Source organism: Engraulis encrasicolus, chromosome 9 (assembly GCF_034702125.1).
Source record: "Engraulis encrasicolus isolate BLACKSEA-1 chromosome 9, IST_EnEncr_1.0, whole genome shotgun sequence".
Taxonomy (NCBI): Eukaryota; Metazoa; Chordata; class Actinopteri; order Clupeiformes; family Engraulidae; genus Engraulis; species Engraulis encrasicolus.
The window spans coordinates 26,248,656-26,261,594 of NC_085865.1; the positions used below are offsets into that span (position 1 = coordinate 26,248,656).

Below are 12,939 nucleotides of genomic sequence, written 5' to 3' on the forward strand. Positions count from 1 at the left end.
TACTCATCTAATTCATCTCCTTGGCTTAAAGGGACACTGTGCAGGAAATGGTCAAAAAAGGTACTGCAACTATGCTGCTCATTGAAACTGGGCTGCCTATTGCCAAATTTGATCTTTACATGGAAGTTTACAAAGTAATAAACCAATAGTTTCCAGTATGGTCGAAGTACTGTCATTTTTGCAGCTAAAAATGGCTCTTTCTGGAAATTCAAAACGGCGGACCATGGAGAAGATCCCCCTTTTCATGTATGAAAAGTGCAATTTTTCCAGATATAATGAATACTTAGAATTTGATGCTGGTGGTAAGTACTCATGAAAAAGGTGACATTAGTGAACGGGCAGCATGAATTCTGAAAATAAAGGAAAAGGCTGCTTGTGTGTTGCCTGTAAACACGCTGAAGGAATGGTACTTTGAAAAAGACGATTCACAGTTTCAGTCCACATGTGATGCTGAAATCAGGTTCATGGGCATGTAAAAGTCCAATGTGCTTAATCCATTTGTGTAAAGGTTCTGTTGGTCCATGTTGTAAACAAAGTACATACAGAATGTCGCGATGAATGCCTCTTCAACACCAATCAGGGAACACACTCGAAGCCTGTCAACTACAACGATACTTTCAGCATTCCCGGCAATCGTAGCTCTCCAGTCCTGTGCCTTCATGCTGATAGTTGGGTAAGGGGTGTTTGGCTCGCCCTACATGACAGATTGTAAATGAAAAATGATGCAATTAAATCAAATGCAATTCATACAATTAAACCAAACTAAAATCATTTGACAAATGTTAAATATTCAGCTCTTGTTTACCTCTCCCATAAAATCAGGTTCTCGGCCTTCTCCTGGAATAGTCTTGGCAGGAGGATAATTCCAGCTCTGGTGTCAATGGCCTGGGGTGGGGACACATACAAACAATAATATATTAACAACTAAGATTATAGGCCAAAAGCTTGGACACACACAGCTATTTACATTATATTGTAGACAATCATGGAGGGCATCAAAACTGCATGAACACATATAGAATTGACCTCTGGCTAAGGCCCGGCCTAGAGTGTTGATTGACCAATCATCATAGCACAAGAGGTCTGACAGTTTTTGACAACGCGAATCCAAGCAACTGTAATGCAAGGGTGGTGGGACTTGGACAAAGGATACTTGTAATCTTAAAAAAAATATCAATATCTTCTGTGAAACAGCAATGTGGTGAATGCAATGTCATTGTGTGCAGTGTTCACTTGTGTGCTCTGTCACAATGTCATTAGCCTAACAGCAGAAGGCACCAAGGGTGAGTTTGTAAACTGCCGCTCCGGGCACATAACAGTTGGTCATGTCATGTTTGAATGTGTTATTCAGACTGTTAGAGAGTAGACATTTGAAACACGCATTTTGGTGCAGATTCGTTAATATTTGCTTACATGCTGATTTTTCTCAGCATTTTTAGACATGGTGCTACTAATGGGATCAATGTACTGTAACCAGGCAGCTGCCATCATTCCTTAACCATCCTCTCAAAATAACACACAACATAAACAGGATGCATCTCTGATTAACAGTGTGTGATTCAAACTGTTAAGACATTTGGCATTTGAAACACATACATGAGGTGTAAATTTGTGAATGGTTGCTAACCTTTAGAAATTCCGTCAAAGCATTTGCAGACATGGTCCATCAAGGGGGCTCACCTCACGACCAGAGAGCTACCATCCAGCCATAAGGATATCTTGGTCATCTTCTCAGCTGCATTAATATAAAAAATATAAATAACACACAACATTAGTATGCATCTCCTATTGTCAGCATGAAATGCATAGCATGTTAGAAATATGACATTTCAAAAATACATGGATTGGCTTTGTGTGAATGTATTAACTTAAAACTCACCTCTTGCCACAGTGTTTATTTCTCTGAGGTACACCACACCAAAGGAATCACTCAATATAATCAGCCAGCTTCCATTTAAGATCCTTCAGCAATCTTCTCAGTCAACTGCAAAGCATGACAGCACAAAACATGAACATGAGTATGCATCTAAAAGTCTCTACAAGGCCTAAATATTACAAGATAATAAAGTATGAAAAATGATAACGCCACCATGATTTTACAATAGGCCTACAATATGAAACATCTATGAGATACATTTCTATACATATAAAATGTTTTTTTGTTTTGTTTTTTTAAACATTGAACATTTTCTCAAACGGATTGACCCCCACTGGCTCAAATAATTCATAACAGTGTGCAAAGCTGGAGGGCAAAAGAGCAGATTATCTGTCTGGATATTTTATTCATCACTTGAAATGAAATCTGATGCAGCCTACTTGTTAAGACCTCTAAACCACCTACTAATAGATCCAAAAAGGATGCGCAAAGAAATCTAAATATTAATTGCAGCAACCATAGACAAATTAAGCATCTTTCATAAAGCCAAGAATTAATCAGCCTACACATCTGTGTGTTCACTATTTCAAGAGAAATCTGGTAAAGTGAATGTCTATTGAAAGAAGTGCAAACACGATCTTATGGCTCTGACAGTGATTTCTCCTCAGAGAAGAGGCACAGAATTGTAGGCATTAACAGAATGGGACAAAACAGCACACTGTGTGCACAATTACAAGTTCAGTCTGTGTTTCTTTGCCCACTTCATTTACACCACGAACAGGGAAAGGCACAGGTGTTAAAACATACTTCAGATTAAGTGTATATACAAAAGGAGTTCGTTTCTAACAAGAAAAGGCAGGCATATGGCTCCTTCAGACTTCTTAGCTAAAAGACTTTAGCTATACACTCCTTTATTATACTCAAAAGGAGTTCGTTTCTACTAATAACCAAAAAACAACAACAATAGATAATACCTACCTCAGGCTATTTCAAACATCCCTCGTCAAAGTGAACATGAATTAACCGTTTAGCTAGCTAATGTTGCTAGCGGACATTAAGCTAGCTCTTCATTCTGGCATGACTGTTTTGCCTTGGCACTAAGCCTACAATATGAACTGGACATGTTGTATCTAAGCTTACCTCAGAGCAAAATTATATTCAAAATGAGTTTGTTTCTAACAAGAAACCAATAATCAGTTATGAATAATACCTCAGGCTACTTCAAACATCCCTCAACAAAGTTGACATGATTTAACCGTTAGACTTTAGCTAACTTTGCTAGCGGACCAGATATTACCCATTTTAGCTAGATGTTGCTAGCGGACTTTTAGCTACTTCTTGACTCTGGCATGGCTGTTTGGCACAACTGGACACGTTTTATAGCTACTTCAGAGCAAATATATTGTAAAGGAGTTCGTTTCTAACAAAAGTTAGAGGTTTCCAAGTGAGTAAGTTGTGAAATAACCTCTAGCAAAGTTAGCATAGTTATACAGTAGTGGCCTCTCAGAACAGCATGTTAGCAGAGGTTTGGTCTGATGCCAAATTCGTTATTCAATGTAGGCCTACATTTAGTATTGTCTTAAAATTATGAATGAAACATCGAAAATAAATGAACTTACCTCACAAAGAGCTTGAATTTCACCAACATCTCAACTGTCTTCTCGGCACCATGGCGGACGTGGTCCAAGATTTTTTTTTACTTGTACTTGACGTTGAGCGTCAGAGTCCCGCCCCCTTTCATTAAACTGACATGTATCCAACAACTGGTGTGTGTACCCCCGGGTACAAATGTGTCCTCTACTGATGCATGTACCCTCTGAAGTACAATAGGGTATCTTAAGGGGTCTGTCCAGAACCCTTTGAGGTACAGAAAACTGAAAGGAACCATTCTGTACCTATAGATGCAGTATTGTACCTCCTGTCTACCTCTATTTTTCTCTGTGTATTGCTTAGGGAGGTGGTCTTACGATCAGATGGTTGCAGGTTTGAATCCCACCTTTACCTCTCGCTACATCTCCATCCTTAGCTGAAGTGCCCTTGAGCATGGTGCCTAACCCCACATTGCTCCAAGGACTGTATCCAAAAATATCTAAGTCACTTCGGTTAAATATGTCAGAGCCATAACAACCAACCAACAACAACCACTGATAAGAGCATCATTCATTAAGCATCTTGTTTTGTATTGAAATGGTACGCTTACAGAACAAATAAAAGATCAAAACATTATAAACTGAACTCCTCTTCAAGATGTCCATCTGGTGAATACTTTGCCACACACACACACACACACACACACACACACACACACACACACACAAACAAATATAGCTGGAGTGTCACCGCATTATCTTGCTATATTGTATGTTTACGAGATTTTTCCTGATGGCTATGAAACATCCATGTACAGTGTACCTTTATCCGTTTGCTTTGAAAGTGAAGCTGAAAGCAAACTGTGAAGTATTTTAAGATTGCCTGGCTGTTTCAATCTTCAATCAGCTTTGCAAATCGTGACAAAAAGCAATTGCAGCTTACGTTTTTACATCTGTGGCGGGTGGTGATAAGATGCGGAAAGGTTTTGATATGTTTTGGCAACCCTTTAAGAAAGAATGTCACACATATTACACACACAGAAATGTTCTTTCGCTCATTCTCTTTCTCTCTCTCTCTCTCTCTCTCTCTCTCTCTCTCTCTCTCTCTCTCTCTCTCTCTCTCTCTCTCTCTCTCTCTCTCTCTCTCTCTCTCTCTCTCTCTCTCTCTCTCTCTCGTCATGTACATTTATGAAGATTACTTTTAACCTCTGACAAAAAAATGAACTTTGTCTGCTCTGTGAGAAGTGTGTTTTGGACAGCACACATCACATCATAACACATCGTCACAGCTCAGACATCACACACAGCACATAATTAGACACATTATACACAAAAATGAACAACAATGTTACCACCAAAATAATTTGCTATAGTACTTTAATGTAATATTTTGCTGGCACATTCTTAGAATACCACAGAAAGAGATTGAACAAAAAAATAGGAATTTCTTTTTTTGGCTCTTTATAGACCGAATATCCATTTGGGAAATTGACATGATGAGATTTCTCTGTGCCTGGGAGAGATGAAGAATGACTTCTATTATGAAGCCTGAGGAGGATAGTCATTTTGGGTCCCAGTGAGGTAATATGTCACATATGTCTTGTAGTGTGTGATGCAATTCAGTGAAACCGTATTAAAAAAAAACACAAATAAAGAAAAGTCAGAAACAAAGTAGGTAACAAACGTTTCGGGACTGTAGCCAATCATCGGTCTTCCCTCTTCAAATTGGGAACACTGATGATGGGGTGGAGACCCAAAACGCTTTTTACCCACTTTGTCTTTTCTTTGTTTACCCCTTTTCAATACAGTTTCACTGAATTACTTTCAGCTCTTGAGTGCGACTCCTTCTTTTCCCTCCTGAATCACTCACTATTTTGAAATAACGCACAGAGCGAAACTTCCTAAGAAAGACAAAGGCACGGCACGGACATCAGTTCTTCCTTCATCTGTAGTGTGTGATGACATGGGTGTTAATTTGAAAGACTTGTCATGCATGCATGCAAGCCCAGGGAGAGAGGGGGACTAAAATTGGGCTTTCTGACAACTCTGTCCTGGCCCTCAGAGAAGCCGTCAGCAGCCCTCCATGTTTGAATTCACCAACTGCATGTACCGGCAGTGCGTACTCACTGCTCCCTACGACATCATTCATGCCCTGGGGAGTTTGTGTGATTTGTGTATCACATTTCATACACAGAGGTAGTTCAGTGTGCTTCACAACAATAAAAAACATGTGCTTCACAACAATAAAAGCATTCAGCAGATGACATAGGTCTTTCAAGGGTAAAAATAATGTGTTGTGTCATGTTATCACAATGACAAATTGGTATTGCTGAAGGTACAGGGCCCAGTTATGGTCTTCTGACTCTGGGGTTCATCCTATCAGTACAACCCCCGATGTTGGTGGAGAGGTCCTCAAAGCTTGCTGTGCTGCCACGGTGTGTAGTTGAGGTGTGTAGTGTAGGTAGTGTTGGATTACATGCACCTTTGGTCAAGACGCATTTTGAGCAATGGAACATTTTGACCTGTAATGAATGTAAAAAGAGGCTACTGCTTTTTCTTCTGCAGATCTCTAGTCATTGAACAGACATGACCTGTGTGTGTGTGTGTGTGTGTGTGTGTGTGTGTGTGTGTGTGTGTGTGTGTGTGTGAGTGTGTGATGGGTGATCGGGCACTAGTATGCTCTGAGCTTTCTTGGCCAGTGATGCGATGTTGGTGGTCCAGTAGAGGTCCTCAAAGCTTGCTGTGCTGCCACGGCCACAGCTCGGACAGCAATCAAACTGTCTTCCAGCTGGCAGAAGAAGGCACACAGGGATTTAATGAACTGTCTATGTCTTTCCTCTTTCCTCTTGCATCTCTACCCTTCACACTAATTCCGCTAAATATCCACTGTGGACTAACCAGATGGAAACAGACAGGTTTGAATAACCTTTCCATCCTTTTAAAATCACAAGTGGGATGAAAAGGGGGTGCTTACTGTATGAGAGTACTGGGAGCAATCACTCAGGTGCCCCCTGTACACAACCTTATATTGATGAAACTGTCACACATAACAGTTTACAAAGGTTGGTATACACATAAATGAGATTTTGCTCTTTGCTTCTTGTTTGGAGGTTGCTGCGTTGTATCTGGTTTGTTTGTTATTTAATGTTTATGGGAACAACAAAATAGTCATTGTGGGCTTTAAGTTTTAGTTGTATATCAAACAAGGACATTATCACAACAACACATAGCAAGGTGAAAAGGATATTGTTCTCTCTCTCTCTCTCTCTCTCTCTCTCTCTCTCTCTCTCTCACACTGCACACTCTCTGTCACTTTCTTTCTCACCCTCACTCTTCTATTCATCCAATCAGCATGTCAGGGCTCTCCCAACTCACCTAATGCTTCTTTAATGACCAATCACATTGCTGTCATCCAAAATTACTAAATGCCTTACTCATTTCCTCTGCTGCAGTGCTGAGATCTAATAGAGGGTTTGTGAAGTGTGTATAGCCCTTGTGATGGAGGCCTGCATGAGACAAAAAGGTGCATAACATTCATGCACTGAAAGGCTTAAATCTTGCTCAATATCTTGGTATGCAAAAGCACATGTGGAAAACGACAGGATGTGATTTCAGGTTCAATAGATGGTTTATAAAGTGTGTATAGCCCTTGAGAGGGGAAGCCTGCATGAGACAAAAATGGGCATAAAATGCATGCACCTAAAAGCGCAGATTTGAGATATCTTGCTCAATATCTTGGGATGCAAAAGCTCAAGTGGAAAGCGATTTTACCGAAATACGCATGAACCATATTCAGTGTAGTAGGGGATCAGGATTTGTACAGGAAGGTGTTGCATCCTGCTGGGCATTGCTGCCTGTCGCACCTCCTCCGGTGCACATGGGTCAGCTGCAGGGTCATCAGTCGGGAACCACCGTGTCAACAACGTTTCGCCCCTTTAATCCCGAAACGTCTCCCGTGGCGGGGCAGTGACAGGGACGTCTCCCTGTCACCCCCTGCAGCTGATAGAGGTTATCTCTGCGGCTGTTTTCTGGGGGTTAGTAGTTATTCCCCCAGCTCCTGTCCTTCCTCCTCAGCCAGAGCCAAAAGCTACATTTTTCTGCCTCCTCTGCCAGCTCCTTTGTTGCCTTCTTTAGCCTTCCTCCAGTGACTCCCACATCCTTCAGAAGGCGTATGGTCGACAGCCCCATAAAGCCTCGGCATTCAACTTCGACTGGATATACCTGTATGGAAGTCTTCCAGCCCGCCTCCCGGCACTCCGCAGCCAGTTCGGTGTACTTGGTCCCTTCATCCGATGGTACAGTGAGCTCTATTAGAGCTACCGCTCTTGCCTTTGCAGACCAAGCCACTATGTCTGGCCGGAGAGATGTGGTGGTGATCTCTGTTGGAAAGTGAAGCTTTCTATTCAAGTCAACCTTCATGCTCCACTCCTGGCCGGGAGTGAAGGGCCTTGTTGTTTCTTTTTGCCTGATGCTTCCAATTCCTCCTTCCGCAATAAAGATGGTAGAGTCCTCTGCAGGTGATGGTATTCTGCTACCCTGTCTGCACTCCTCCAGCACCTCGGCTAGCTTTCTCAGGACCTGGTCATGGCGCCATCTGTAGCAACCCTGAGAGAGCGCGATTTTGCAGCCTGACAGGATGTGCTGGAGGCTTGCGGAGGGAGCACTGCAGAGTGCACAACATTCCTCCTTTCCGAACCACTGGCTGAGGTTCCGAGGACAGGGAAGCGTGTCATACGTTGAGCGGATAAGGAAGCTGAGTCTTGCCTGTGGGATCTTCCATATGCCTGACCAACTGATGTTTCTGTTTGAGATTCCCTCCCAGGTTGTCCAGCTTCCTTGCCGACCCTGAGACACGGCCTTGATCTTGTAGCGGTCTTCCTCCATCCTTGTCACCTCCGCCACCACCATCTCCTAGCACTAGACCTTGTACTTCCCCGGGAGTTGGCTTTGGTCGATCCTCGCCAGGCCATCTGAGAGCTGCTTCATGACAGCTTTCCCACTCTGCTTATCGGAAAGCTCAGCAGTGTACTGCCTCCCCAGGCTTTTGATGGGTTGCTCTGCAAGTAGTGGGATCTTTTCTCCTCTGATGACAAAGGTGGTGCTGTCGTTCCTGACTCCTCTCCTGAGTGACAGGCTACAGGACTTGGAGGGCTTGATCTTCATTCTTGCCCATGACATCAGCTCATCAATCCTCTTCAGAAGCCTTGATGTACATGGCGCTGTCTGAAGAAGGGTGGTGACGTCGTCCATGTAGCTCCTTAGCGGGGGAAGCCTCTGGCCAGTTGGTAGTCTGATTCCTCCTGCCATTTGCCTAGCACCGATGAGAATGATCTCAAATGCTGCGACAAAGAGTATCGGAGAAATGGCACACCCCATCGCTATTCCGATTTCAAGCCGCTGCCACCCCGTGGTGAAGTCTTGGGTAGAGAAGCACATCTGCAGGTTGTTAAAATAGCATGCTATCATGTTCCTAATGCAAGTGGGCATGTGGAAGAACTCCATGGCGTAAATAATCAGCTGGTGTGGGACTGATCCATATGCGTTCGCCAGGTCAAGCCAGATGACGTGCAGATCTGGATCATAGAAATTTCAAATATTTGAATCGTAGGTGTCTGCCCGAGGTGGATCATATTTTTTGCTACAAATTAAAACGCAGTTTTTATTCAACTAATAAGCCACAAAATAAACTAGGGTCAGGACAAAGAAAAAATGTAGAAGATTAAAAATTAATAGATTATCAAATTCCAGCAGCTTTCAGACTTTGATGTGTCCTGAGATGAACTCGAGAGGAAGTAAAAAAAATAGTATTTCTCTTTCAGGCCCATCAAAAAGGGATCGTTTCGGAGTGAAGGAGGGCAGCAAAGGCTTTGGGAAAACATTCCAAATACAAAAGAAATTGCAAAAAGAACACTAACCCATTTGTTCCAGGAAGCAAACAGTGCAAGACGTGTGTCACAAAACATTTGTCTTGCCTTGATTGTATCAGCAAGGGCTGTTTCTCTCCCTCTCTCCATCCCTCTCTCCCTCTATCTCTCTCTCTCGCTTGCCCGCACGCACGTGCACACAGACACACACATAGACACACACACACACACACGCACACACACACATACACACACACACACACGCACACACACACATACACACACACCTAAATATTATCAACGAAGGATAAACCCACACACGCACGAACGCAAGTGCACACGCACGCACACACATGCGCACGCACACACACACACGCACGCACACACACACACACACACGCGCGCGCACACGCATGCACGCAGGCACGCATGCACACACACACACACACACACACCTGATGGCATCCATGCCACCCTCCACTCTCCCCAGAACAACACCACACCACCCACCGACATTCCACTACACCACAAAAGAAATTAGGCTATATTCAAAGGCTCTGTTCATTTAAGAACATTCACCTAACTTTAGCATTCTATTGAAAATCATGCATATTGTTTTATGTTCTATCTTCTTCACATGGATGGGCCCCACACAGCAGCAGCACCACACTCATCTGGAGGCAATATCTTTTCCTCTCTCTTCTCCCTCTTCCTCTTCCTGCCAATCCTCCCTCTCTTCCTCCCTTTGCCAGGGCTTATTACGGTTCTTCACTTGTGCCCACTGCTTAATAAGGGATTCCTAATCCACAGCGGCAGCAATAAGTGGTGTTTATATGACATCAGCGAAACTTGCTGTGACTTGTGTTTATCCCAGATGGGATGAGAGTGGTGTTGGTGCTGGTGCTGGTGCTGCTGGTGGTGGTGGGCAGGGGTGCTGACAGGGGTGCTGACAAGGGGGACAAAGGGGTCAGTTGGCTCGAGTCCAGGGGGAGAGGGGGCCCAAAATTGCCTCCTCATTACATTGTATCTATTGGGCTAGGGGGCCCTTTCAGATGACTTTGTCCTGGGCCCAGCCAAAGCTGTCAGCGACCCTGGTGGTGGGTCATTGTACATACTGTACCGTCACTTCTGCTCTGAGGCAAACGGTTCTCATCATTGACTCCACTCCAAACAGCAAAATGTATTAGCTTAAATGAAAATTAAACTCATAAAACGGCCCTGCTCATTGGGCAGTCAGACGAGGGAAAACAAAAGAAGTACACAAACAAAACAACAAACAATGAAAACAAAAGATGAAATAGCTACTTAAGCAGAACTCACAAATTAGCAAAGTGTGTATTTCATTGTTTGTGATAAGAAATAATAAAAACGACAATCGCTAACAAATTGTTAATTAAAAGTTACCATTACAGGGCTTCAAATGCTTAACATCTAAGGTTGTCTCTAGGATTCAATTGAAGTAGGAAGACTCACCCGACAATATTTTCTGTTTAGATGAACCTCACTGCTATGTATTTTGCTAATGCACTGAATCAGTCTGTGAAATCTGAAAACTTTTCAGAAAATTGGTTCTGGACTGTCACAAACTCCCAGCTCCTTTGCCAGTTCCCCCCCAAAAAATGAGACAGAAGATAAATATTCGCCAGTACGTCAATGGCTTATCTAGAAGCAAGCACATGTACAACCATACCCTGGCATTATCCAAAGTCTGAAACCAAATGGCACTGATGGAGTCTCTCTGTGTGCCAGAATGAGAAGAATGAGAGACAAAGCACGGAGATGCACACAGTCAGGACAGCCTGTTATCTCACTCTCATTGTTATAAACTGTGATGAGGTGATCTTTTGGCATTTAATTCAAAGTGTTTTTTCAAGTTCTTTTGTTACAGCTTATGACTCAGGCAATTGAGGTTTAAAATAGGCAACAGTGGGCTAGACATTAAATGTAGAGACAGCAGACCTGTTTGAGCATTACGAAATTTTAGACAATCACTACGTTTATATGATATTTTTAATTCAGAATTAATAATTCAGAATGAATTAGTTGTGTCAGGTTTACTTTGATCTTTCCTGTAATTCTGAATTAGGAGGTGTTTACATGACGTTTTCAAAGCGGAATTAGGCTTTATTCAGAATTAGTCAGTTAATTCCGAATTAATGTCTCATGTGCAACATAGCAAATGTCACACTGTATGACCTGTACACGTATAATGTGTAACCTATACATTAATGCCTTAATGCAGCGGTTCCCAAACTTTTTTCCCTGCGCACCCCCTTGCACATTTCAATGTGGTTCGCGCACCCCCCTTAGCGAATATTTTGGTGTGCTGATGGCCACGCAAGTATGGATTCACTGCTTATTAAGCACAGTCGTTTTTGGGGAATCCTCTTTTCCAATAGCATTGGAATTTAACTACACTTCAGATGGACCCTTCCAGCACACAATGCACCATACCATTAAAAACTACTTAATGTTCATTAATACTGGAAAAAAAACTACCATATCCGCCATTACTCTATTCAGCTCGCGCACCCCCTTAAGGCAGACTGCGCACCTCCAAGGGTGCACGCACCCCACTTTGGGAAACCCTGCCTTAATGTAATCCTTAAGATACATCTACACAAAACTTAAATTGTAATGCTACATTGTTTGTAATACTGTCCTTCAATGTTGTTTTAACACTGACAGATGCTACAAGAGGCGTGTCAACAGAATTGTCAGTAAATCCTGCAAGACATTTGTGTGACATTCAGGAAGGCTACTGATAAATAACTTGATGAGCGCTGTTTCCAGGCAACATACTGACAGCTGTCTGAGCAACTTCCCAGATGAACCATGACAACAAGAACGCAAATGAACAGCAAGCAGTTTGTCCCACCCCCCAACCCACGTTGCCCAGCAACATCACAGTACTCCATATCAAAGCAGTAAGAGTCAGCCAGACAGAAAGTGAGAGTTAAACGAGGATTAAAACAAAAGGGTGTGTGACCAGCCAGAAACTGAGTCAGCTAGACTCAAGGACAAAGACGGGGAAAGCAATAAAATAAAATGATGTGAGCTGAGCGGCTGACAGCTGAGAACAGTTGCTGAAAAGAGAGATAAGGGAACAGCACAGGTTTGATGGCTATGTGAACTTTTAAAGGGGAAAGTTGACCTCCTCTTAAATACATTAAGTAGGCCTAACACATGTGGAGATGGGTCTGTGGAGAGGGGGAGAGGGATGCAGAAAAAGGTCACTTCGCATCTTTAACATTTGAACTCTGTCCTTCGAACTGTCACACAGAAATCCCCATCGTAATGCTAAAGGCTATTAATTTACAGTAGCAGTGCCAAATAACAGTTTCCTTGGCTTCTAAATGTCTACAAGGGCAGGTGCATAGTGTAGGATGGTGGCCAGGGTAGGTACTGCAACAATGTTGCTCATTGCCTGTGCTGCCTATCGCCTATTGCGCATTGCAGAATATTAGACTATAATTTGGGGGCAGTCATGGGTGAGGGGGCAGTCATGGGTGAGCGGTTAGGGCGTCAGACTTGCATCCCAGAGGTTGCCGGTTCGACTCCTGACCCGCCAGGTTGGTGGGGGGAGTAATCAACCAGTGCTCTCCCCCAT

At 43.0% G+C, this 12,939-nt stretch overlaps 1 long non-coding RNA gene across 1 annotated transcript; it reads right to left on the bottom strand.

Moving 5' to 3' along the window:
* Positions 1-261: 261 nt before the first annotated feature.
* LOC134455087 (uncharacterized) lies at positions 262-3,594 on the bottom strand. The gene is made up of 5 exons (XR_010036012.1): positions 3,496-3,594; positions 1,880-1,984; positions 1,628-1,735; positions 806-885; positions 262-694 (listed from the first exon to the last, which is right to left on the bottom strand). It is a non-coding gene; the product is annotated as an uncharacterized LOC134455087 (long non-coding RNA).
* Between the last annotated feature and the right edge of the window lie 9,345 nt (positions 3,595-12,939).